The 25,924-nt window shown below is 36.9% G+C and overlaps 1 protein-coding gene and 1 long non-coding RNA gene across 4 annotated transcripts in view; one reads left to right on the top strand and one right to left on the bottom strand.

Annotated features, from left to right (window-relative positions):
• LOC149943621 (teneurin-m-like) overlaps positions 1-25,924 on the bottom strand; it is a 280,977-nt gene that overhangs the window by 217,220 nt on the left and 37,833 nt on the right. For all 3 annotated transcript variants that reach the window (XM_090175899.1, XM_090175900.1, XM_090175902.1), the window contains exon 2: positions 15,622-15,678. The gene's annotated coding sequence lies outside the window, so the exon portion shown is untranslated. The remainder of the gene's footprint in view (positions 1-15,621; positions 15,679-25,924) is intronic.
• Positions 22,583-24,033, top strand: LOC149943622 (uncharacterized). Its single transcript, XR_016480820.1, has 3 exons — positions 22,583-22,615; positions 22,672-22,759; positions 23,990-24,033. It is a non-coding gene; the product is annotated as an uncharacterized LOC149943622 (long non-coding RNA).

The raw sequence follows: 25,924 nt of genomic DNA, 5'->3' as shown, positions 1-25,924 counted from the left end.
CCTAATTTAAAGGAGGACAGGCAGAAGAAAACCTAGGCCTTTAAGACCAAAGAATAATGAATGTTTGCCAGTCCTACAGCAATACCTTCAAAGTCTTGGCTAGAGGTCGGCGGAACGAATAAATTAACAGGCAAAATTTCGATTAACCATAAAAAGTTTGGTTAACTTTTTTTATGAACATTTTATACGAATAAACAACGATTTAACATGCAAAAATATTCGGTTTTTTCGTATATTTTTTGTATAATTTGCGGTTATGAATAAAAATAAGTAATTGGATAATTTCTTATTCAAACGCCGACCACTAGTCTTGGCCGGTTTAGCTCGGATTTTATAGAATGGTCTATTGACATACTTATTGTTACTATGTTACTTATAACATAACCAATAAAATATAACCTAGTTCACAAATTTCACAGGTACTAATATTAGCTTAGCCACATTTTCCCAAAAAATATTTTATGGCGTTTTCAGCTGGATTTACGGCTTTTGAAAACTCTATAATATAAGCTTGTTAGAGAAAACGTAGATTCAAATTACTAGAAGCCGCGATGTAGGAAAAGCTAAAAATAAAGAAACATCGAAAAATTAAATCCGGTATAGGGAGTTCTACATGTTTCTCTACGAAGGTGTAATTTAGATTAGGGACCAACTTTCGGCATAAAATTACTAAGGGAGTTACGGGCGCTACAAATTTCATTTCTTTGAGTTACCCAGCCTCGGAGGGGGGTAATACTGGGGTAAATTAGTCTCGGGGGATTTCGTTACCGACCATTTTGAGAGCCCGGGATGAAATTGCCGCTACAAAGCGGGATTAAAAAATTACAATTATCCGTAATTGGAATGATTTATAAATCAAGGGCTCCTTTTTGCGTTTAAATATTTAATGGACGGACGAAAAATATTATAAAATATATGAATAAAACTCAAGATTCACTTTGATATTTTGAAAGAAAACAAACCAAATTTGTAGTTTACTTAATCATTTTATAATTACATAAAACTGACGTATTGCAAGGGTCTAGTCTTAAAAGACTACCAAAGTAAAGGCTCAAAATTATAATATTCATATAATTTAATTAAATTAAATTAGATCTTTATCTTCAAAGCAAAGACCAAACCACTCTAAAAATCCCTATTTAAAGGGGAACGACCAAGCTTTAACCAGTTAGATAGTCCTATAGCCCATTAAAAACTAAAATTTATGGCGAAAACCGCATAAAAAATATTGAGTGGTTAATTTTTAATAAAATAAAGAAATTTCCGGAAATCGAAAAGCGCGCTCCGCCGCGACACCTGGTGAGAATTCGGTGAGACAGAAAAACAAAGTAAAAGCACGCGCTGCTGAAGACGCAAAAAATTTATTTGCACGCGCGACGCGTTCCAGTTATAAGAGACCTAAGCCTAAATTGCGCGATTTTAAAAGTTAGGATAGTTCGCAAATCGCTCATCCGGGGTTAGGGGCGCTGGCGGCAGCCCCTAAGATGGCGGCGAAAATTCAAACCCAAACACCTGGCGTTATTTTTCGTTTCAACTTTTTAGGCCAAAAGCTATTTTTTCAAGACAAAAAAAGGTACGTGTTAGTATATTGAACGTCTTGTTAATCTTTGGATACGGAAATAAGGCCATATTTGGAAAAGCTTGGCCGTTCCCCTTTAAGGTAATAAGTAATAAATGGTTTTAAAAAGGATTAAAAATTGAATATCCAAGTGATCTAGCGACTTTTAATACCATTAATTCAGGTGGCCGGGTTACAATGCATTATGAGGGTGGTGGAAAGCCCTTCATGTCACACGAGCCAACATCTTAATGTACTCACAATTACCGTTAACCTCTACAATTTTTTACGGAAGAGGAAACCGAAGATATCGAGGGGAAAACCCCTCTAACCAGTGGGGAGAGATCTTGCAAACTCAACGTTGAAGGAGTAACTCCGAGTTTTCAACAGGTGCCACAAATTGGGATCGAACCTGGTTCCTCTTGCCACTAGGCGCAAAGGCTAACCACTCCGCCACCCCATTTCAATTTAAGAAACTGGCAAAAGAACGAGTAAATAATCAAACATATGGTGTTCCATAACAATTAGTGCAATATACATTGCCATAACGATCAGTACTGTATATGTTTTTATTGCCATTGTTTTTTTTGTTTTTTTATGTTGTATAACTACTTACAATTACTCATATTTTACTTATTTATTTATGATGTGTAGAATATATTAAACATCCGCCTGTCTGTGGTTGTGGACTAAAGGTCATCTGTGACTTGGCCGTGGATATGTAGAACTGTATACCTCGCACGGAGAACAAATAAAGAGTTATTATTATTATTATTATTATTGTAAACAAATTCGTAGATTTTTTTCATATTTAACTTACGTGACGTTTGCTTTCAACTATTGTTTTTAGTATTACCCGCGCATCAATTTCACGTAAATCGAACTTTTGCTTCACTTTTGCTCTCAGCCGCTTTCACCTCAGGCGAAACAAAACATTTTTCTTATCCGTATAGCTAAAAAATAGCAATAGCAATACGGCATACAGGCCAAATAATGCATATTCTAGGTACGAGAGTTTCAGAGAAACGGACATCACGCGATAAGAAGTCTCTCGGAAATCTTCCCAAACTTCCGGATCAAATATATAAACTAATCTACAAGTACGGCGCGTGAAAAGGACGTGAAAAGCTCCGAGCTTTATTCGTCGAAAGTAGGTCACCGTATTTATTATTTAGCATTATAAGGCAATGAGACGAGCGAAACTTTCTCGGTCGTCGCGAAGAAAAGGATTATACGACATACTCTACGAACGCGCTCAACGTCTAAAATTTTACGACGGAACTTAAGAGGGAGGGTGATCGCGGAAGGAATGGCCGGAATAAATTTCGATGACCCTTTTGTCCAAAGACGGAAACCACCCTGAATACCAAATGAGGAGGTCCTTCAAAAGCGCGCGAAACTTCCCTCGAAAAGACGGACTTCGTTCGAGGACAAGCGCGCTAGAAGCGACCGCGAAATGGCGGAAGTAGCCCCTTTTCTGGCACAAAAGAAACGCTTCTGGGGTCAGCCCGTCGCGAGGAGAGGAATTGAAAGCTACATATCCATAAAAGATTTTTAGGCAATCGAGATAAAGAGAAACGGGATGCTCCTTTCCAAAGAAAACAGATTTGTATCGAATGATTTCGGACGAAACTTGCTTTAAGGTTTGATTTAAAAAGAGGAGATTTACGGAGATTAAGACAATGTTTGGGTTTCTTATCACGTAAACCTTATTTTCCAAGAAAGGTTAAAATAGAAAGAAGCCAACTGATCAATTTCGTTGATCCATATAAAAGATCAATTCCTTTGTACAATTTATTTGTATTTGTTTTAAATTATTTGAAAAACATTGAACGGCCAAAAATCGGTTCAATATTATCGACAGGGACGATTGTTTTGGTACGCCTGGCAACGTTGCCCTCTATAGCAAAAGTGCATTGAGAAACCAACCGAAATAAAAGGGAGAGGCTGGGTATCGAAACCAGCTGAATTCAGTTTTAAAAAACAATTATTCACTCGCCGCTAGCGCCATCTATAATGCTGTCACGGCTTAAGACTACAACAACAACTACTACTACTACATTTCGGTCAAAGCAATAGTTCCACTCAATATATGTATATATATCGATGTGGAACTAAAAATTGATCTGATACAAATTCGACTTTAACCAATATTACAATACAATGTATACGAGTTATATTTGATCCTCATTATAAAAAACTATAATATTTTCGTACTAAATCCATCATAGGATATAAAAAGTGTGAAAATTAAGTTAGTTTCAAAGAAAATTACCATACAAAATGTATTATACTTGATACAATTACCATGTACAAAATTAAACTTTATTTCAATTGGATCTAAATTATTTTATCCAAACAAAATTGTATTCGAACTGGATTTGTCTTATTTCCAGATAGACCTACATTTGGGCATTGGATCTAGTAATTTTCGATAAAAAAATTGCTAATCAATGTTTAAACCATTCAACGGAGAGAACAATTCAATGGTTTGATCTCAAAAAAGAAGCACTAAGCGATCTCGAGAACGAAGAAAAAGTCAAAAGATGGCGCTAAGAAGGTGAAAGAGAAGTTTCTTTCACGAAAGGGTTGACAGAGCCACTCTTTCTAATTCGAAAAAGCCGCCCTCCGATAGTGTACACTTCTAAGTTGAGCCAAGCCATCCATCATATTTGGAACTTCGGCTTCTCACTCTAACTTTAGACGCGCAGTCTCCCCCCCCCTTTTTTTCCCAACCCCCAAACGCCGATACCGCTTAAAAAAACGCGCCCCCTAGCGTCGAGAGAAAGAAGTAGGCCTAAGAAAGCGAAGTAAAAGAAGCTCGAACGAAAGAGAGTGCACTTATATTTAAAGCCGTTTCACCGACCTTACAGGCCGAACCAAATCAGCCGAAGAGCGTGAAAAAACCTTAGGGGGGATCTTTGAAGATTTTACCTTTATTTTTTATCTTACTTCTTGCTCCCAAAAGAATCGGGACTAGGAAAACTAAAGTTTATCGAAACTTCCATCGACTTCTAAAAAATTAGGCTCCGAGATACTGGTCTAAAACCGCCTGTAGAAGTGTTCGACACGCAATACTCGGGTGTTCAGGGTGAAGCTAGCTAGCGACATAGTAACGACGATTCTACCTTTGTCGTTAATTATATTGTGTTAATTTATCATTAGGTCGTTAACGATAATAATTTAATTGCGCCCAGAGCTGGCATATTTTTTAATTTTCCTATTTAATTTTTAATTTTTAATTAATTAATTAATTAATTTCTAGATGGCGCGTTTCCCAATCTACTTTTCTCCATTTGGGTAAATAAACTAAAATTAAAATAAATAATTATTAAATGAAATTCCAATATAATAATATTTTACACATATTTTCAGTATATTGGAATCTTTTTAGAACCTATTTTTTATATTTATTGTCCTTTAATTGAAATTATTTACAAAACTTTATTTATATCAAACTGATTAAAATCAGTCAGCACTTCTGGCCCAAACAAATCACATTTTCATTATTAATAGGCCGATAAACAAATTACACAGGAAATGCAAACATTTAGGTAAAAGCTCTTAGAGATTCAATTTTAAAGCTTCTATTTATTTGTTTTGGTAGCAAGGGAATACGACCAGATTTCACTTCGGGGATTGACTATGTTGAGCGTTATTCCCAATTCATTTCGTACTCCAAAAGTAGGCTCTTCACTCGTAAATAATCATTATCCTTAGTTATAAATAAATATGTTATAGGTTTGATGTCAAAATTATCAAGACAATATCAACAAGAAAAAAACCTATATTTTTCGCAGTTTTAGATAATTTAAAATTTCAATGTATCAGCCTAGTGGCACCATCTGGAAAGTCTTCGTCAGGTTCTAAAATAGTGGGAATTTCTAAGATTCGGATTTGGGCAGTGCTATTTATCGTGAATTTATCGCAAAAAGTATGAATTTGAGTTTAAAATACCTGATTACCTCATGGGAGATTTCGAGGTCGACGGTTCTTTCATGTACATATCGACAAACGCAGCCAATTTTGCTGAACTTATTTACAGCCCTTTTTTCTCATAATTTTGTTAAAATATTCGTCTGCTACAAATTCTGAATTCGTCGTTTTTATAGCAGGGTGGGAAATAAGGATTTGGTTTTAAGTGGACAGGTGACCAGTTACCCCCCTAGCTTAGAATAAATAAACTGGACCATGACCAGTGCACGTCGTCTGCTATATTAGAATAGCTTGTTTTAACTTTTCACCGTGAATTACTGAATTCGAATTGGAGTGTACCAACATGCCACAGCCACGGTTACACAGACCTTCAAATCCAAAGACTAATAATATAACATTTGGACCTACCAATTGCAAAATATTCAAGCAGAATCACTTCAAAAAAATAAAACACCTTGAATTAATTAAGTGGTCCAGTGGACCATTAACCCCCCTCCGATTTAGTTAATAAACTGGTCCGGGCAATTTTTAAACTGGTCATTTGCCCACTGCCACTGCCTTATTTCCCACGCTGTTTTATAGCTCATTGAAATTATGTTTTGGGTGTTCAGTTTGTATTTGGGCAGTTCTAAAAAATTATTATTTTATCTCGCTACCTCAAATGGCGTTGCCCCCGTTAAATTATGTTATCTATTATAACACCTGTATCGATCTATTAACTACCCACAAGGAGAGAAGTAGAGTACCCGAGGTGTTTTTTGCCGATTTTGTTCAAAGTCGGGCGTAATTTAGACCTATATGAGATATGAAATTTCCCAAAAGGAGACGTTGCACTACCCATTTTCGGTTGACATGGCAACCGAAAATATTTTTGATCACTTAAAACAAAAATAAGATTTTTTCCTTATCTTACCAAAATATTCTTACAATTTTACCCAAAAAAAGTTACAATTTACCCAAACTTGATGAAATTTATCTAAATGTGGTCCAGATGACCCATTTCGTAGGAAGTACCCTGTGAAACCGAGAAAATCCCATGCTTTTTTAAATGGAGATTTTTTTGTTTTACGTGGTCAAAACATTTTCGGTTGCCATAGCAAATCGAAGGGGTAGTGCAACGTCTCCTTTTGGGAAATTTAATATCTCATATAGGTCTACATCACGCCCGACTTTGAACAAAATCGGCAATAAACACCTCGGCTACTCTCCTTGTTAGTTAGAGGAACCGAGTAGATGTGTTCCACGAGTGGCGTACCTCAATTCGGAAGCGAGTAAACATAATCAAACACGTCGAAGCATCTAATTTTCTAAGTTGATATAAGCTTAAGTCCTGACGTCGAATAAGATTTATCCCACCTTTGTTGGTAATTTAAACTGTTTGTCCAAGGGATGTAAAGGAGCAATTCCCATTGGTAAACACACCCTTTAGTAAACACAGAGACGCGAACTAAGATAAGGCAATGTTCTATTTAGAAACAAAAGTCGACGCTCTTTGCATGACGCGTCTCCAATAAGCGATGACACTCGCCTTGACATTTTCGCAACGTAAACTTCACCTATTTCCGGGTTTTCCCCGAAACGTCGAGTAACGTCGTCGGAAAACCGAAGCCACCTTTACGACCTACTAAACGCTTTACCTGACTATTCCTACGGAAACTCCGCCGCAATATCAATTTAACGAGAGTCGATATTAATACCAACGGGAGGCTAAAAATACGAGGTTTAACGTAAAGTGGGAATATCTTTGATAACTCTTTTGATTGATCGCACGCGGAGGCGGGTTGGAAGATAAAGAGAAAAAAATGGCCAGTCAAAAACCGCGCTCGCCTTGATACGAATGATTTGATTGGTTAATTCCTCCGGCAGGTAATTTATGAGAATTTGGGAGGTTATCAATATTATACCAACAAGGTTAAATCCCTAATAGACACGATGAACAAGCATCCATTGACTGATATTACTTTAAGCCATTAGGAGCCTTCCAACGAACTTTCAGGTGAGTGAACTCACCTGGCGAAGAATGGAAAGGAGTGGCAGGCGCGGAGGACGATAGGTAGAATTATTATTGACTAACGAGGTTTTAATTTTGACGCGGAACCAGCTGATAACAAAGTCCCGCCTTATCAGGCCTGCCTCGGGATATTTTAGAAGACGTAATACTTGGGCAGGTATTATATATACGAACCGTTATAAAATAGTAGAGCCCACCCATGGATAATTAAATTTAGCGCGTTACGTTGTTGTGTATGGGCAATTTTACGCTTCTGTGTTCATTTAAAACTATTGGATGATTTTAGTGAAGCACGGATTGACCAAAATAGTCGTTGTATGTAGTATTGTCATAAGTTCATAATATTGTCCAGTAGTATGACACTTACTCACGTTTTTTTGTTTCATGTTCTTTATGGGTCATGTGCGAGTTCATTTAAAAATTCGGTGATTTTACTACCAAAATAGTCGTTGTATGTAGTATTGTCATAAGTTCATAATATTGTCTAGTAGTATGACACTTACTCACGTTTTTTTTATGTTTCATGTTCTTTATGGGTCATGTGCGAGTTCATTTAAAAATTCGGTGATTTTACTACCAAAATAGTCGTTGAATGTAGTATTGTCATAAGTTCATAATATTGTCAAGTAGTATGACACTTACTCACGGTTTTTTATGTTTCATGTTCTTTATGGTTCATGTGCGAGTTCATTTAAAAATTTGGTGATTTTACTACCAAAATAGTCGTTGTATGTAGTATTGTCATTTTTTATTATGTTTTATGTTATATGTTTGTATGGGTCATCAGTTTTTGAAAACACAAATTCCCTTTGAATCAATTGGAAAAATTTAGTGGTGCATCGAAGGACCAAAGTAGTCGTTATAGGTTATTTTATATTTTTATGGCTCATGTATGTTGGAATCACAACTTTAATTTAGATCTATTGGAAGATTTTAGTGGTGCATACATTGACCAAAGTAGTCGTTGTATGAAGAGTTGTCATAAGTCTATAATACTTTATAGCAGTATGGCATTTAGTTACGTTATGTTTTGTGTTTATGGTTCATGTGTGTGTATGTGGAAACTTTTTAGTGGGGCATAGATTGAGCAAAGTAGTCATAAGTCTATAATAATACTAGTAATGAAGTTATTAAAGTTTTACCAAAACTAGCCATATAAGACTTTTGATAGCTGTTTTTTTCTCGCGTGTCACGTAGACTGTTACCCTTAGACAGCGCCATTTTCCATTGCGATGACGTTAGTTTCAAAATATATCACAATAAAATCACGCGTAATCAATAGCGCTTACCCACTTCCGGCCGGAACTCCATAGTTACCATGGTAACCAACTATACAGGGTGTCTTGATTTGATCGGGCATTTTTCACAAAAACTATACCTTCTAGAAATGTGAAATTTCCAGTATGTACTCTCACTGGGGAGATCGTTGTTATTGGTAAATTCCAGAAAAATCGTGAAATTTTTCACGGTTTTAGAAGTGTTAGTTTTTGAACGCTACGTGGTAGACGAAAAGTTTCAATTTCGTTTGTTTTTCATGACCAATTATTTCAGTGACGAAATGTCCGATTTCCACCAGACCAATTCCATTAAAGGTTTTCGAGTATGCTCTACAACTTGCTTATTGAAACTTTTCGTCAATCGAAAAGCTCTAAGAATTCAAATCTACGGTACGAGGTCTATAATATCTTTGATAGAACGAGGCCCAAGGGCTAAAAGAAATTGTGTCGGAGCGAGATAGGGGATGTAAATACCGTGTCTGAATTGATGAGCGAGACCGAGATATTAAAATAAATGTTTGAGTTGAGCGAGACTCCACCCTTTCTCTAGGACGCTCGGTCAATGGCTCAAAAGGCTTTCGGACTGTGGCAGAAACGTCTCCGTTGCCGGGGTACATATTTAAGGGAAAATCATTTAACGGTCCCCGATCCCTTATTAGCCTCGATTCGCCAGAAGATGTAAAGTCAAAGGTTTTCCCATCCACTCCTCCTTTTCGGATTCCGATAGTCGAGCTCGGGCTAACTGCTCAGTCGATATCGCTGGCTTCGGAAGGCGGCGACTGGTAAGTCCCTCGACTGGTGGGAAGGCGCCCTTCTCAGGGCCGCGGCCTCAGGATCAGGAAAGGGCGGAACCGCTGGGCCAGAAAGGGTCGCCATTCCGGACGGCCTCTTTCTCGCCCGGCTTCGACAGTAATACCCCAGCACTAGTCGGCCCTAATTCCGGGTCGAAGAGGATCTCTTTCTCTCGGTTGCTTCGTAAATAAAACCATCACCCGACATTGGCCTCGTCTTTACGCTTACACTTTTCCGCGAGAGCCCCATTGTGCCCATTTCGTGGATTGAAGGAAACGATGAATGGGTTCGAGTTTTCTCTTTGGCGGAACAGTATTTAGGCGTTGGAACGGTTGTTAAAATTTAAATAGACGATTGCAAAAGCGGGAATGACTAATTACCCGCGGGAAATGGAAACAGCTGACAAGGATGACAGTGGATATGTACGTTAGGTGTCAAAAACAGGTGGAAAACCGGTATAAACACACCTTCGAGGATTTGTTTCATCCAGTTTGGTTGTTTGAACGTTTGAACGCTTAAATATACTTCAGTCACCTCCCCAACCACAAAAAGGCCCATCTGAAAGTTTTCTAGACACCAATCATAACAGCACTTTAAAGTTAGAGTCTAGCTATTTGAATTAAGAGAGTGTTATATTTCGATAAACGGTGGAAGAATGTAAAACGTGGGGTGGAAAAGTGGTTTGGACTTTCGCCTCGCAGCAAGATTAGCCAAGTTCTGGGTGATAGCTAGGAACATCTCATTACGCGTTGAGTTTGCAAGCTCTCTCTCCACTAGTTAAAGGGATGTTACCACCAGTTCTTCGACTTCCCCTTCCAACAAAACTTGTTGTGCCTAACGTTAATGGTAAGTGTAGGGAGCTGTTGGCTCTCGTGGCCAGCACTTTCCACGCAGTATAACCAGACCACCTGAATTAAAGGCATTTAAAGTCGCTAGATAACTTGGGTCTAGGGTGGTGCCTTGGGTATTAGCTTCTCTGATTACTATAATTTTTCTTGATTATTACACAAATGGAATACACAATCGAAAACTTACGCTTTTATTAATTGTTTTTAATCAAATAACTTCTTGTCATTACTTTGTATCTTAATAAGAGCTTTCGATGGCAAATGTCTTAGCCTCCAAGTTGAATAACGTGTTTCCAGAAAGTAAGCCTTTGCTGGTACGTTGTAGCCATTTGCAAGTTATCTCCCCACGGGTTAAAGGAGTTTCCATAACGGTAATAGTGAGTGTAGGGAGCTGTTGGCTCGCGTGGCCAGCACTTTCTGCGCAGTATAACCAGACCACCTGAATTAAAGGCATTTAAAGTCGCTAGATAACTTGGGTCTAGGGTGGTACCTTGAGTATTAGCTTCTATGATTATTATAATTTTTCTTGATTATTACACAAATGGAAAACACAATACTACTACTAATTATTTTTAATCAATAAACTACTTGTGATTACTTTGTATCTTAATAAAAGCTTTCGATGACAAATGTCAAGTTGAATAACGTGTTTCCAGAAAGTAAGCCTTTGAGCTCAGAATTACCGTGCTGGTACGCTGTAGCCATTTTCTCTTTCCATAACGGTAGTAGTCAGTGTAGGGAGCTGTTGGCTAGCGTGGCATGAAGGGCTTGCCAGCACGATCCTACGCTTTAAAAGTCACAAGATGGCTTGGATCTAAGGTATTAATCTATCTATTAAAAATGGGTTTCTGTTGGCGAAACGAAGAAAAATCAACCTCATGACCGTAATTCAACAACACCGTAGCGGAGGTGACAATATACCATGACGGTCACAATGGAGGCTAATGCGGAAGCAGTTGACTGTGTACGTTGAGATAAAGAAATGTAAGTAGCCCATATCCCGGTGATCGTCGGCCGCAAATTGATTGGCGCGACTCTTCTCGCTTGGTCTGAGATTTATCGCGTCCATTCGACACCCTCTCCTCTAATCTATATTTGTTCTAGATTCGCTTCGGCCTTCCCTCGCTCGGAAAGAAGCGGAGCTGATGGCCCACTCGTCTCACGCCAGAAACAGCGTCGGACAACAAAAACATTAATCTCTCCGGGCCATCTCTCTCCGCTTTCGCGATTAGGCCAGCGGAGAGTGTCGTGGATGGAAGCGAAAAAGAGAGATGGACTCGACCATGGCAAATATTTCTAGTCGGAGGCGCTTACCACCGACGTTTATTACGAGTCCCTGAGAGTCTGCAGCCAACGCGCCCGCACGCCCCGATTTTGGGGGAAATATCCATCCCGGATTTGGGCGTGTTTGCTTCGGGATATCTCTCTCTAATTCGGCCAGATCAACTGGAAAAGACGGTTTCCCATCCCAACTGCGTTCCAGTACTTTTCAAGATTCCGTTGAATCGTCTTTCTTAGCGGCTTCTGACTTTCAAATCTATTTTCCAGTTGCGAAATATTTGAAATTTTATTCAACGTTGACATACTCGAACTAGTCCCTTACAAAAATGATGGATCAAATTTTATTCCAAAATATTTTACTTAAGTTATATAATAAGTTATATTTGATCCAATAGCTCTTTCTATAAAATAACATTTACGGATACATGTATAAAAAGTGTTATTTTTTGGAGCAAAACAAAAATATGCGCGCGCTCTCTAACTTTAACCGCACGATTAATCTAACGTAATCACGTGACCTCTCGTATTTTATATAAAGAGCTATTATAATGCCTAAAATCCAACTTTTTTCCAAACAGAATAGCCCTTTCTATAAAATAATATATACGCATACATGTATGAAAAGTGTTATTTTTTGGAGCGCGCGCTTTTTAATATTTCCGTGTAGAGGGTCTCGTGCATAGATATAAGAAATGTATATAAAGGTCTAGATAAATTTCGGGGCGTCTAAGCCTAACATAAAATACGGAATTGCCACCTAGCAGACACCGAGGAAGGCACGTGACCAAGAGCGCGAGCTCTCTTAGCATTTTAGTACTAAGTGCTTGACCTTTCCGCAGGCCGTAGTCTTTAGACACCATCTGTTGGTGACTTTTAGTATCATTTTTAAGCAGGAGACAATGGCTCTCGCGACGATAGTACGAGCTTTCTTACCGATAGATAGCGCCTTATAAGGATAGCCTGCAGAAATTACGCGTTTCTGCTAGCTGTCACCTCCGTATTCACTCCCTTTCAAATATTTTATCTAGACCTTTATATACGTTTCCTATATCTATGGTCTCGTGCGTTTTCGCGCGAGCTCAACAAAAATATGCACGCTCTGTAACTTTAACTGCACGATGAATCTAACGTAATCACGTGATCTTGATAACAGCTGTATTAAGTCATTTTCGTGAGGGATTATATATTATTTATATATTCGCAACTCGACAAAAGCACCATTTAAGAAACCTATTTTTCAGCCAATCAGCGAGGTTGAAATATACAGGGTGGAAGCCTCAGCCGTGGTCCAGCCTCGGTACTTCTCCTAGTACACCAGAGTGCTGCGGGTGGAACACTTCTACAGGAGCTGCTTCAGCTATTTAATCCGTTATTTAATTATCGGTTAACTAATTTTGGTAAGAACCAAGTTACGCACTTGGTTTCCGCGATAGCAGACGACAATTTAAAACCGAAAATGAAAATAAAGATCGCTGTATAATTAAATAACGCGTAATTTGTAGTTTTATTAATATTTTTTATTCTCATTGTCTTAGTGTAGAACAAATTTTCTAAGTATGACTATATATTGTACTTATTTTAATTTTTATGTTAGTTTCACCTAGGAGCAACAAACACAGCACCCCACACAAGGAGAACGCAACCCGTCAAAAGTCGTGCATTTTCTTGTCTATTGTTTTCATTGGTTAGAAGCTTTAGAGCCTGCTGCCGTCGGAAGGGAAAAATTCTTCGCCCTTTCCGTAAAACGTTCAGCGTAAAGGCTCGTCCAATGAAATTTGTACACAGCACTGCGTTAGCGTGTTTAAAGGCTAGCTGCGTTCTCCTTGCGTTTGTTGCTCCTATGTTTCACATAGACCTACGGGTCGAAAGCTCAATTTTAAAATCTTTAATAAATAAACATCCATGTGTTGCCTCCGTTTAAATTATATTTAATTATATTTTTCCACGGATCAATGTTTATATACGTCAGTATAGCACTGGATAGGGATTAATAAAAATCTTCCATCGTAGGACCAAATACTCCCGGAATGCTCTGTTTTCGATAGAGATCGGCGTAAGAAACAAATTAACCGGCAAAATTTCGATTAATCATAAAAATTTTGGTTAACTGTTTATTTATGATCATTTTATACGAATAAACAACGATTTAAGGGGGAAGAATACAGTAAAAGCCTCTTTTTCGTTCAAGCTGAATGTTTCTGTTTCAACAATTACACAATTGAATTATATTTTTGTTATTAGGCTGAACCTTCCTCTAGTGCTTAAAATAATTTTGATAATTCTAATATTAATAGTTAACGAGACATATGGTCCTAACGAAAGGGTAGTTTGGGCGCTTGCCCAACTTGTTTAGCTCCGGGGGTCCGAATTAAACGTAATAACTTAATTAATTTTATAATTTAAAATTGTCAAAATTATTTTAAGCACCAAACAAGAGGCTGTTCTACATTTAAATATTAATTTTATAATTTAAAATACAAAATTAAAAAAGTTCAGCTTGAAATAGCGCGAAAGTAGACAATGGAGAGTGTAATCTTCCCCCTTAATAAGCAAAATTAATGGTTTTTTTCCGATATTTTCTGAATGAATAAAAATTACTAATTGGATAATTTCTCATTCAAACGCCGATCTCTAGTTTTAGAGCACTCCAGATCTACAACAGAAAATAAGAAAAAATGTTCGCCAGATTATAAATCTTCTTCAATAGGAAAATACCGATAAAAGACAAAAGTATCTTCGAAAACTGGTTCGTACAATACTCAATAACGCATCATCAACCTTTTTGCCGGACCAAAAAGTTCGATAGTCTTTGTAATTCCCGCAACGGCCTTAGAAGCCCGTGTCAATTACAACATGTAGACAAGAGAGAAATCCCCAATTTCTCGCGGGTAATCCTTTCCACTCGGCTTCTAGCGGCCCCAAAAAGGCAGTCCGTGATGGCAATTTTCAAAATACCAGAATAGAGGTCGTGCCGGAGCTAAAAACTCTACAAGGTTGATGAAAGCCTTTGCCGTAACGAATAACATTTGCTACTCCGCTATAGATTGAAGAAAAAAGTTGAAGATTTCGTAACAAACAAGCGTATCGGCGTTGATATAAGCGGCTCCGAGCCACCATTCCCAATGGCTCGTACGGAATTACACTTTTCATTACGATGGAAAAAGCTTCAAAAATCCCTCCGAAAGTAATCGATAGGGATTTTGAGAGGCCAAACTCCAGGCATACGGATTCCCCCTCCCTTCGCCAATAGACGCTCGGCTACGGTATAAGAAAGTAGGGGGGGGGGTGCCCCCGTAGCGCGGGGCGAGAATTTCATTATGGGGCCCCTCTGAGCTTTTTTTTTACAGCCAGGAGCGACGGTTTGAGGCGCGTTCGACCGTAACACATCCTAAGGATGGGGAAACGAAAAAATATTCCCGCATCGTTTTCAGAGAGCGCTATATTGAACTAGAGGGACCTCTCTATGGCTCGTAGCGTTCACCTTACCCCTAGTTTCGATAGAGCTTTCAAGTTAATACTCGCCATTTCTGAAAAAGAAGATGGAGAGTAGGCGGAATGTTTGGCTTCCCTGTACAGCGTCTTTTTCAGCCTCGCCTCTCTCTCTCTCTCACCTCTACTAACAGAAACAGATTTTAGCGTGAAGCGAGGATTGCAGCAAACATAAGGTTTCCTGAGCGGAGCTTAGCTTCGTGAGCTATAGATTAATGAGTTGACTTCGGCTTTTTTTTTTAAGCGCGGGGATGACCAGCCGGCACGATTCCGGGGGAATTGAGGTATTCCTGCAGGATAATTAGCCGTTAAAATTATACGAACGCCCGAAGGGAGGCTCAACCTCGCACTCAACCATGTTTTGCGGAGGGCACGGTGCAGTTGGAACGATGACGCGCAATTAATAACGCAAAATGAAAATGTGCTTACTTATTCAAGGGTTTTCAGTCATGTTAATTCACCATTCTATAACGGGTAATGTTTGACCTGCAATTAAAAAAAAATATTATGAAGTACGATTTTACTAATAAAACAACACTTTTTCATACAATCTTAGTAATTTTTATTATCTTACTATATAGGCCTGCAAAAATATATTTTAGTATTGACAGAAGTAAATGAACCCAAGTTATCGAAATAGCGCTCTGTATCGGAGGGCATTTATGAAAATAATGAGAAAATCGAGTGAAATTAAAGCTAATTTCCATCCCCGTCATTTTGTCGCGATAAATTGCACTTGGGAATTGTGGGTAAAGCTATTTCTATGCATAAAAAATTATTTCATAAACACAAAAACGTTTTTTTTCGGCGTAGGAGCGCGCAAAATTTCAAATTCGAGGCCAAAATGTAACTTCACAAGGAAAACGTCTCCAACATGGGGAGTTTAGCAGTCTGATAACTTCGGTTCATTTACTTTCGGTATTGAGTATGGTTTTAAAGGTAATACTTCTTTAAGAAAATTATCTATTTAGCCAATAACGTTTTTATATTCTTGTTAATACAAATATAAAACATCTTCAAAAGCATTTAGGTATAGTTCCTATTTTAGCTGCGTCGCTGTTAAATCTATATTTACTCTGCACGAATAGAAATTATAGCTCTAAGGAATATAATTTCAACTTTTAAAATTTTCAAAACTTTATTGTAAATTTTTACAAGTTTACCCAGGAGAAAACATTTGTACCAATATTGCTTATAATATTTCAAATTTTCCAAACTTGATTTGTATACTGAATGTTCATAAATATGAAAAATATTTATGTTCGTCAACTAAGCAAACATATTACTCGACATAACAGTATTTTCGTATTAAACCCGAGGGAGACGTAGGCTGTATTTACTAGGATTAAATATCGCGCAAATTTTCCATACTGACGAGGAGTGTACCCGAGTTGTAAATCACCGATTTTGATGAAACCCGGGGGGTATGTGGACCTTGGGGTAATATGAATTTTCACCAAGGGAAAAGTTACGCTGGGCTTCCGTTTTGCTATGGCAACCGAAAATGTTTTTGACAACTTAAAATGAAAAAAATCTACATTTAAAAAAGCATGGGATTTTCTCGGTTTCACCATGAATCTATTTAACCCATGAATATTCAACTGGAATACCCTAGGTCACCTCTGGCGACGCGTGGGGCGGAGCCAATTTATAGTGACGGAGTCGAAGTAGAACTCAGCTGTGTCAGCTGTTATTTATAAGCAGTCGAAGCGTTAGTTCCTAAAATGACACGTTATGGTTATGTTTCCTTTTTGCAGTACTTATCATTAATCTATTTAAATAAATAGATCTATTTCATATTATTATTAGAATAGATTTTATTAGAATAAAATGATAACAGAGCATTTATTATTTAATAATAATATGGCAAAAATTGACTCTGGTTTTCTTCCAAAGTTTCACCGAGGCTTAGCTTTTCAGAGATAGTTTATATGTTTAAATTGTTATAAATCTCACAGACACTCGATAGCATAAGATTGCTTTCAAAATATCGGAGTAACATTCCTTTTTAATTTATATTTTTATACTAGAAATAATTATAACTGTAAAGCTTATTTTGAACAAAATAACGTGAACCGTACCTGAGAAGTCATTTCGCGGCTATTCTGCTCTCCGAGCTCTCGTAAACTATCTGGCGCTAAAATGACATCATTTCCGAATTCGTTCTTATTGGCTTAAAGAGTAAATCACTCGTATGGCGCGAAAATAGGCTCCGCCCCACGTTCCCTCAGAGTATACCGTGGCTAATGATATAGTTGGATATTCATGGGTTAAATAGATTCATGGTTTCACTGAAAATTTTTGAAAACCCAAAAAAATTAAAAATTTAAATTTCAACTAAAATTCTAAATTTGAACAATTTTGGGTGAAATTCATCAAGTAAGCCCCCTGTGAAACCGAGAAAATCCCATGCTTTTTTAAATGTAGTTTTTTTCATTTTAAGTTGTCAAAAACATTTTCGGTTGCCATGGGAAAACTAAAGCCCATTGCAACTTTTCCCTTTTGGAATTTTCATACTACCATAAGGTCTACCTAACCCCCGAGCTTCAACAAAATTGGTGATAACCACCTCGGGTAGTCTCCTTGTTAGGGACACTGGGTATGTTGATACTATCATAAGTAACATAATAACTATAAGTATGACACTTCCTATTGCTTTAATGGTAATTAACTAACCGAACCTTAATTCATATTACCCCAAGGTCTACATACCCCCCGAGTTTCATCAAAATCGGTGATTTACACCTCGGGTACACTCCTCGTGAGTGAAATAAAATCACCACATTCGTATATTTTGGACCCAAGTACGAACAAAGCCAGTCCCGAAATTAATTAAAATGAGTCTTCGTCCGTACACTAGCGCCTCCAATTTATATACGGTCGCGTGAGAAATTACGCTCGAATATTTAATCTGTTTATTGCGAAGTTTGATAAGAAAACTATCTCGGTGAATTGATGAGAGCCGCGTCTCAGGAAGGAGACCTTCAGGGAGGAGAGACCGGAGATATAGAGAAAGTTTTAGAAGATTGTTAAAAGGAAAAATCAGGATATAGCCCAGAGCCATCACCGCTTTCCAAGCCGCGCTCGATTCTCCGGAGAAACGGGCAAAGATTTTTCAAAAAATGTAAACATGCCAGACGTTAATAGAGCTATGCCGTGACTCTTAAATATATCTGGATTCTATAGGATTCGAGCAAAAGGAAAACCCTTACAAGCCTATAGGTATACCGATTATACTTCTTGGAAATTACGGAAACAGCAATTCCGGAACGTATCTCTCAACGGACTAAAAGCGTGCTGGAAGATAGGAAAGATTAACGTTTCAGCGCGTCAACGAACGTCGGAGGTTCCAGTCTCTGGTCGCATGATAGGATCTCATTACTCGCTACGACGGCAGCATCGACTATTTAATGGGAAAGTCACGGAAACATTTACTAAAAACAGATGGTAGGGAAACGCAATTAAAACAGAAATGGCTCCAAACCCCCCAGAGGTCTCCCTAACTCCGTTTGACCTTTATTCGTGATGGTCGAAAGTGTTATTGAATGGTTCATTGAGTGGTTATAGCCTACCGTTATTAAATCATCTAACTTGACTTACTCTATTTCACAGTTCTACAAACTACGTCATTAAAATTGGCCATTTTTACTTACGAGGAGACTACCCGAGGTGATAATTACCGATTTTGTTGAAACTAGGTGGGTATGTAGACCCTATGGTAGCATGAAATTTCACCAAGGGAAAAGTTGCAATGGGCATTAGTTTTGCCATGGCAACCGAAAATGTTTTTGACAACACAGTACGTATATTTTCCCATTGAAAATAACATGGGAATCTAAAAAATTGAAAATTTCAAAACCAAAAAAAATAGATCAAAATTGACAAATGAAATGAATTTTATGATATTTTGATGAATTTTGGTCAATTTGATCAAAATATGTAAAATTGATCAGATTGTTATTTTCAATGGGAAAATAAACGTACTGTGTTGTCAAAAACATTTTCGGTTGCCATGGCAAAACTAATGCCCATTGCAACTTTTCCCTTGGTGAAATTTCATGTTACCATAAGGTCTACGTCCCCACCTAGTTTCAACAAAATCGGTAGTCTCCTCGTTAGTGGCGTAACTACAAAATTTTGGCTCCCCCGCAGGATATCAAAAGGGCCCTTTATGAAAAACATTTTTTTTAAATTTCCCCCAATAGTTCTTTTTATAAAATAACGTGGCCTTCTTGTTGAAATGTTGCTCTTACGTCACAGTCTCTTACTTTGACAAGCCTACGAGCGCGCGCTACTGTCGCGAGGAATATAGCTTTTTCTAGAGCTCGTGCAAATCGCTCGTGCGAAGAATACACTAATAAAGCTGGGTCTTGTGACGTAAGAGCAACAGTTTAACAAGTTGGGCAAGACCACTTTTTATTTTATAAAATCAACTATTTTACAAGTTCTCTGAAAATATTGGGGATATGTGCCAGATTTCTACATTTTTCCCAATAGTTAAAGCATAATTTTTTAATTATTTAAAAATTTAAATAAATTAAAAATCAATACTTAAAACGAAAGGGCCCCCTATTTAGTGAAAATGTCATGGGCCCCGCCGCGGTCGGGGGTGGTCTGCGGGTCCTTAGTAACGCCATTGCGTACTGCAAATCATAAACCGAACGACCTTTAACTAGATTCGTAGCCAGAGGGAGCTGCCCTCGCCAACTTTACCCAGGGCTGTGGAGATAAATTACAAACACTCTCAAACGACCTCCATAATTATTCTACTATTTAGAAGGTTAATTAGCGCTAACTTTTGGCCACTTACAAAGCGCCATCTAGTTAATTCAGTTTAGCTTAGTTTTTAATTAAACAGAGTAAACATAGCCATAATTCAAAATTAACGTTTATCGAAAATATTACAAAAATGTATATATGTTTAATTTAATTTAATTATTAATAGAACGGGCAGTACACGAAAAAAAAAGAGAAAATTAATTTCTAACACATGTTACCCATGTGGTTGCATCCTCCTTAAAGTAAAATAACCATGCTCCCAATACATAAAACAAACATTTCTAAGACGACCTATAAAACAAATGACTCTTCGCGTACCTCAAAATGATTTCAAAAATACATCGCATGCATTGGCAATTTCAAACTACAACACTGATTTAGCGGATCTAACGAAATTTAGGTTACAAGCTAATAAAATTTTATTTTCCGAATTTGTTTAATATATTTTGCTCTATCCCAAATAATTGCTAAACTTTAACCAGGAAAAAAAATCATTAAAAAGTTTAAATTTAACAAAGGTATAAAATACTTTAAAGAAAAGTTAAATTGAAGTTAAATTGAAATAAATCGAAATTCAAAAAGTTTCCTTTTAAAATGTACAGCCTCCGGGTTAGTTTTCTTTTAATTTAAAAGAAATTTCTTTTTCTTTCGATTTCGAGAAGTCGGATTCTGATAGAATCAGAGAGAGAGAAAAGAGTTCGTCAGGATTAGAAAAATATTTAGCTCGAGGACGGGAAGAAGGATTGGTAAGACGGCACCTTTCTATTCCGTATCAATTAACTAGCGACATCTGTGGCACTCGTAAAAAAATCAAATATCCTTTATGGAAAGCCGACCTGCGCGGGGGAAAACGGGGGTATGGAAAAAATAAAAAAGGGGGTTCGAGCGAAAGCCGAACTACTTTTTTACGCGTAGGGCGACATTTTCGCTTAGTCAGCCACTTTTGGAGAAGGTGCTAGCCGCTTCATTTTAAGATATTCAGAGTATATTGGAACTTCGGAGCAGCTGGAGAGACGGAATTAACTGGCGAGCGAAGGAAATGTTGAGCCAAAGAAACGAAAGGGCCTATGTTCACGAATACCTATAGTTTTTACCTTACCCTCGCCTTCAACCGTAATAGCAGCTGGTACCGATCCCCCAATAAGCTACGGGAATTCAAGAAAGTGGGTACGATCATAAATCATGGCATTCGATACCCGATCAAAACCGCCTAGCCAAGCGTTATTTATTAATGGCCCCTTTCTAAGGTGACATTAAAACCTGTAGATAAAGCTACTTTTATTTCATCAACAAGTGTAATATAAATTATAATACACTTAGAGGTCGGTGACGGTTAATTATTATTCATAATTAAATTGATTTTTTCGGGAAAAAAATGTAAACAAAGAAATTTACCGGTTAATATTTCGGAAAATGATTAAAAAACATGTATTATTCGTAAAATTTGAGCTTTTTATCGAAAAAAACGTCGTTTTTCCGATTAATTTTACAAATTTATCAAAAAATTAATCGGATAATACAGAAATATAAATTACTTGATCAAAACGTTTTACGAATAATTTTGAGAGCTTTATCTATTGAATAAAAGTTAACCATCCCCGACCTCTAATTATAGATATCAATTTCATTGGTTTTACAGCCTTAATTGAAAGATTCTATGCTGTTAGATCAACAATAATATTTAATAATAAAAGTAATTGATATAAAAAATATCCAGATATTAAAAACAATTAATTTAATTTACCATTAAATTATTTTAGGTTTAATTTGGCTTAACCTTACTGTAATGCAATGAACCAGGGAGGTAAATTACCATTGGAATAGTTACAACCAGTTTTAGGCCTGAATACCACGATTGAACAATTAAAAAAATAAAATTTTAAACAAAATTTTGCACAACATTAAATATATCATAATATAAAATTATAATAAAAAAATAAAAATAAAATAAATAAATACTGTTGTTTTGAAATTTTTAATTTGTTTTCATATGCAGAAAATAATTTGTGTGAAACAATTATTACGGGGTAAATTACGTAAAAAAGGTAATCTGTCTGCAGCTAGAATTTCTTTAAAGCCTTTTTATCTTACAATGAGTAAATTGTGAAAATTTCGTTATGTTAATAATCATTTCGACAAAAAATTTCATAATTAAAATATCTAGAAAAAAAATTGTCTGTACTTCAATTACCCCTTTACAAAAAAAAACAGAATAAGAAACTATTAACTTAAAATTAGGGAAAAATAAACTATCAATGCAAATTGGAAGCCCACGACAAAATCAACCCATTTTGTATTTCTCGTAAATTATTATTTTTCGTTGTTTTTATCCCACTGATGGGTGAAGGCACTTCGTCCACAAAAAAACAGCGTAAAGGAATATGTATAAGAAATCTAATTTAAAAAAATGTGAAAGAAATTTTATCTACCATTTCTCAATATTCGGTTTCCGAGAACCACACTCCAAAAAAAGGGGAAGTCTTATTGTTTTCACACAGGACGGCGGGGAAGTTATTGCCAGGCCAAATAGGTAAAAGAAGCCATACGATAAGGCTTCGAGGGTATTGCCCCCTTACACTGACTTCTTATTCTTTTACCTAAGCCTTAGATCTTTTTTTTCCGTATACGAAAGAAGGAGACAGAGGTAAGGATAAGCTAAATTTTCACTAAATTTGGAATTCAAATTTGCTTTCCGCGAAGAGATGGGGAATGGATCAGGGAGGTTGGAAGAAAGAAAAATTCTCCAGTAGGATAGAAACGCGACGGACAAACTGGCATCGCTGTTAAAGTTGCGAAATATCGACTTTACCCTTTACTTTTCTTCGCTCTACTATTAGGTTAGGAAAAAGTTGTAGAAGTAGAAATATCGACGTGAACCGGTGGTGTAGCTAAGGATGTATAATACAAACTGTACCATATCGAAGCTTAAGATCGCGACGTAAGGTTATGTAAGAAACTGAGCACGCGGATGAGGTTTAAAGATAAAAAAGCGAAACGTGGTCCAAAGGCCAATCATATTTTCTTATAATTCCGACGGTAGCATCACGAGTGGAGTTGAAAGAATAAATATGTATAAAGCAAATATAAGGATGGTATACGAAATACGTGTACAGTGGGAAAAAATTATTCCGGGTGTTGCTGTTCGTTTGAATATGACACGGAGATTTCGTTATTTAAATACGAGCACTTTGCCGCCGTGGGGAATCTCACAAAACCAGCGAATTAAGAATTCAGAACACGATTTTACCAGACTTTAAACATTCATACGTATTTACCATAATGGGAAAGGTTAAAAGCGCGGGCTAAATGGGTTTTTAAAAGGCATTAAACGCGTTTTCCTATACCCTAGAATAATATATATTTAGCCAGGAAAATAACGGAAATACGTGTCCATAGAGTAGTTTTTAAGTGAAGGTGAAAAATTGGTTTTGGAAGCGAGAAAATTACTTTAAATATAGACCCTTCTATAAATTCCTCTGCCTGTACATTCCCCCTTTTCAGTGTGAAGGAACTAGAGGTTTTCCAGATTTTCCTTGAAACAGAGAGCCTCGTAACCTATTTGCTTAGTTAAATATGAAAACTGTAGAATATCCTCCCAAAGTATACGTCCCTGGAATATTTCAATGTACCCTCCTACAAATGGGCTTATGCCCACTAGCGCAGTTCCCATTTGCGCGGTTTCCCAAAAGCGCAGTTCTCAAAAGCGCAGTGTCCCAAAAGCGCGGTTTCCTGTTTGCGCACTTTCCCTATCTCAACAAATGGGTTGAAAACACCTAACCTAACCTACAGTGCCTACGCGCCTGTGGCGCGCCCGGCTAACCTAACCTAACCTAGTCATTCCATATTCAAAGATATATACACTGAAATTTGGGATAATTAAACCGCGCTTTTGGGAAACCACGCTATTGGGAACTGCACTTTTGGGAACCCGCGCAAATGGGAACTGCGCTAATAGGCAGATACCTACAAATGTCACATTTTGTACCATTCTCCCAATCTTCTTAATTTTATATTCTAGGTGATGCAGCAAATTGAAAATTATCTCCTGCTAAAAGAATCTGATTTTGATTTTATCATATTATAAAAAAAAACCTTTCACTTTGAAATTGACTGGCACGTAGGAGTAGCAAACATACAAGACATTTGACGATTGTGGCAAATTTTTCATTGACAATTGGCGCCAGTGAAATGACCGTGTGGCCCTACTGCAAACGCTTTTCGAATAAAGACTGCCAATGAAATTTTAATAGTCTCACTGCTATTCTGACAGGCGTGAGGTGTGTTTGTTGTGGTGAACACGAAATCTATGCATAAGAAGAGAGGAAAATTCATTACCAACTAATTGTTTTCGTATCGATCTAGTAAAGGTTAAAGTAGTTGCTTATTTGAGTATAAAATAAGCCAAACTGCAGCGTATTTTAGTGTATGAAATCTATAGAATTTTTTAGTTTAATTATATCTAAAAAAATATTCAGACAAATTTTACTATTCCAATATTTACAAGTTCAACATTACTTAAATGTTTCTATTGTTCAATATCTATTTTAGAATATTTATGTAAAAACTAACACTTCTAAAACCGTGAACAATTTCACGATTTTTCAAAAAAATTACAAATAACAACGAATTTCAATTCTCTAATTGATATGAGTGCCAAATTTGGAATTTATTAATCCGATAGTTTCAGAGGTCTGCTATGAGATTTAAAACGATTTTGTCGTGCTAAATTTCACCACAGAAAAGTCAACATTTGAAATCAAATATTGCGCTTCACAGGAAAAACTTTAAAGTCCAAATTTTTTATAACTGGCATTAATTGGATCATTAGGTTGTAATGTCTGCTAGCTTATGAGTTCTAAAATGCATTTTACCCCGGAAGCTTTGTTTGAAAATATTGGGTGAAAATTCAATTTTAAATGTAAAAAAGATTACTATTATTTAAATCCATCTTGATTTTAGGTGTAAAGCGTCATCTCTTCAAAGAAATACGAAACATTATTTATAAGAATTATAAATCTCGAATTATAATGTTAATTAATTTTTATAAATATATTTTTTTATTTTCCAAAAGTATATTTAGCTAGAAATTTTGAAAATTTGTGAAAGTTGCCAAATGTTACAAATACTTTCGATTTCGATCAACAGATGGCGACACCTGAATCTTACAAAAATAAATACAAAACTTGGTGTAAATAACTCTTAGTATTGATATCATTAACTATAATTGTGATAAAACAATAACACATCATAGGAAAAGTCTTAGCACAGAGACGCTAACAATTTACTTACAATAATGTGAGTGGTATCATTAACACCATAATTAAGCAACCACCCTCATTAGCAGTTGGACGACTCAGGACGAGTGGCGAGCCAAATTTTACTATATAGCGAAGCTATTTAGACCCGTTTCTCGCGTCCAGTGTTAATAAGACAGTTTAGAAGTCTCGAGCTTAGTTATCTCAACTGTCGTTCTAATAGCGAAAGTCAGTAACGCCGAACTTGATATACGGGTACAGTTTACGTAGTTTCCTAAGGCGAAATACCTCGGATTAGTCGGGAAACGCGTAAAAGAAAGATAATTATGTGGAGATTCCTGCAGTATACTAGAAGAAAGCTCATTTTTATAATCTAATTTGGCGAGAAGCCAGTAAAAGGCCTTCAAGAAACGGGCTTAGATAAACTTTGAGAGCTTAAGCCGATTAATGGTAAACACACTTCCTAAAATGGGATCACCTTATAGAAAGTCACTAACGCCATCTCTCGGACTATAATAGTCGGCCCGTCACACGTGATATTGCAGCCAGGATATAACCCAATTAATAATCTCTTTACTTTCTCGAAAAGAGATACCCGAAGTTGCTTCTTAATTAAACGAGCCCTATTAGCAGAGGGCAATTTTTTTTTGGGAGGAAAACCACCCAAGATCGTGCCCTAAATTCCTTAATGACCAAAT

The sequence above is a fragment of the Leiobunum rupestre genome, chromosome 5, assembly GCF_980474605.1.
Source record: "Leiobunum rupestre chromosome 5, qqLeiRupe1.1.hap1, whole genome shotgun sequence".
Taxonomy (NCBI): domain Eukaryota; kingdom Metazoa; phylum Arthropoda; class Arachnida; order Opiliones; family Sclerosomatidae; genus Leiobunum; species Leiobunum rupestre.
The sequence above is the reverse complement of the archived record's forward strand: the minus strand, read 5'-3'. Positions and strand labels throughout refer to the sequence as shown.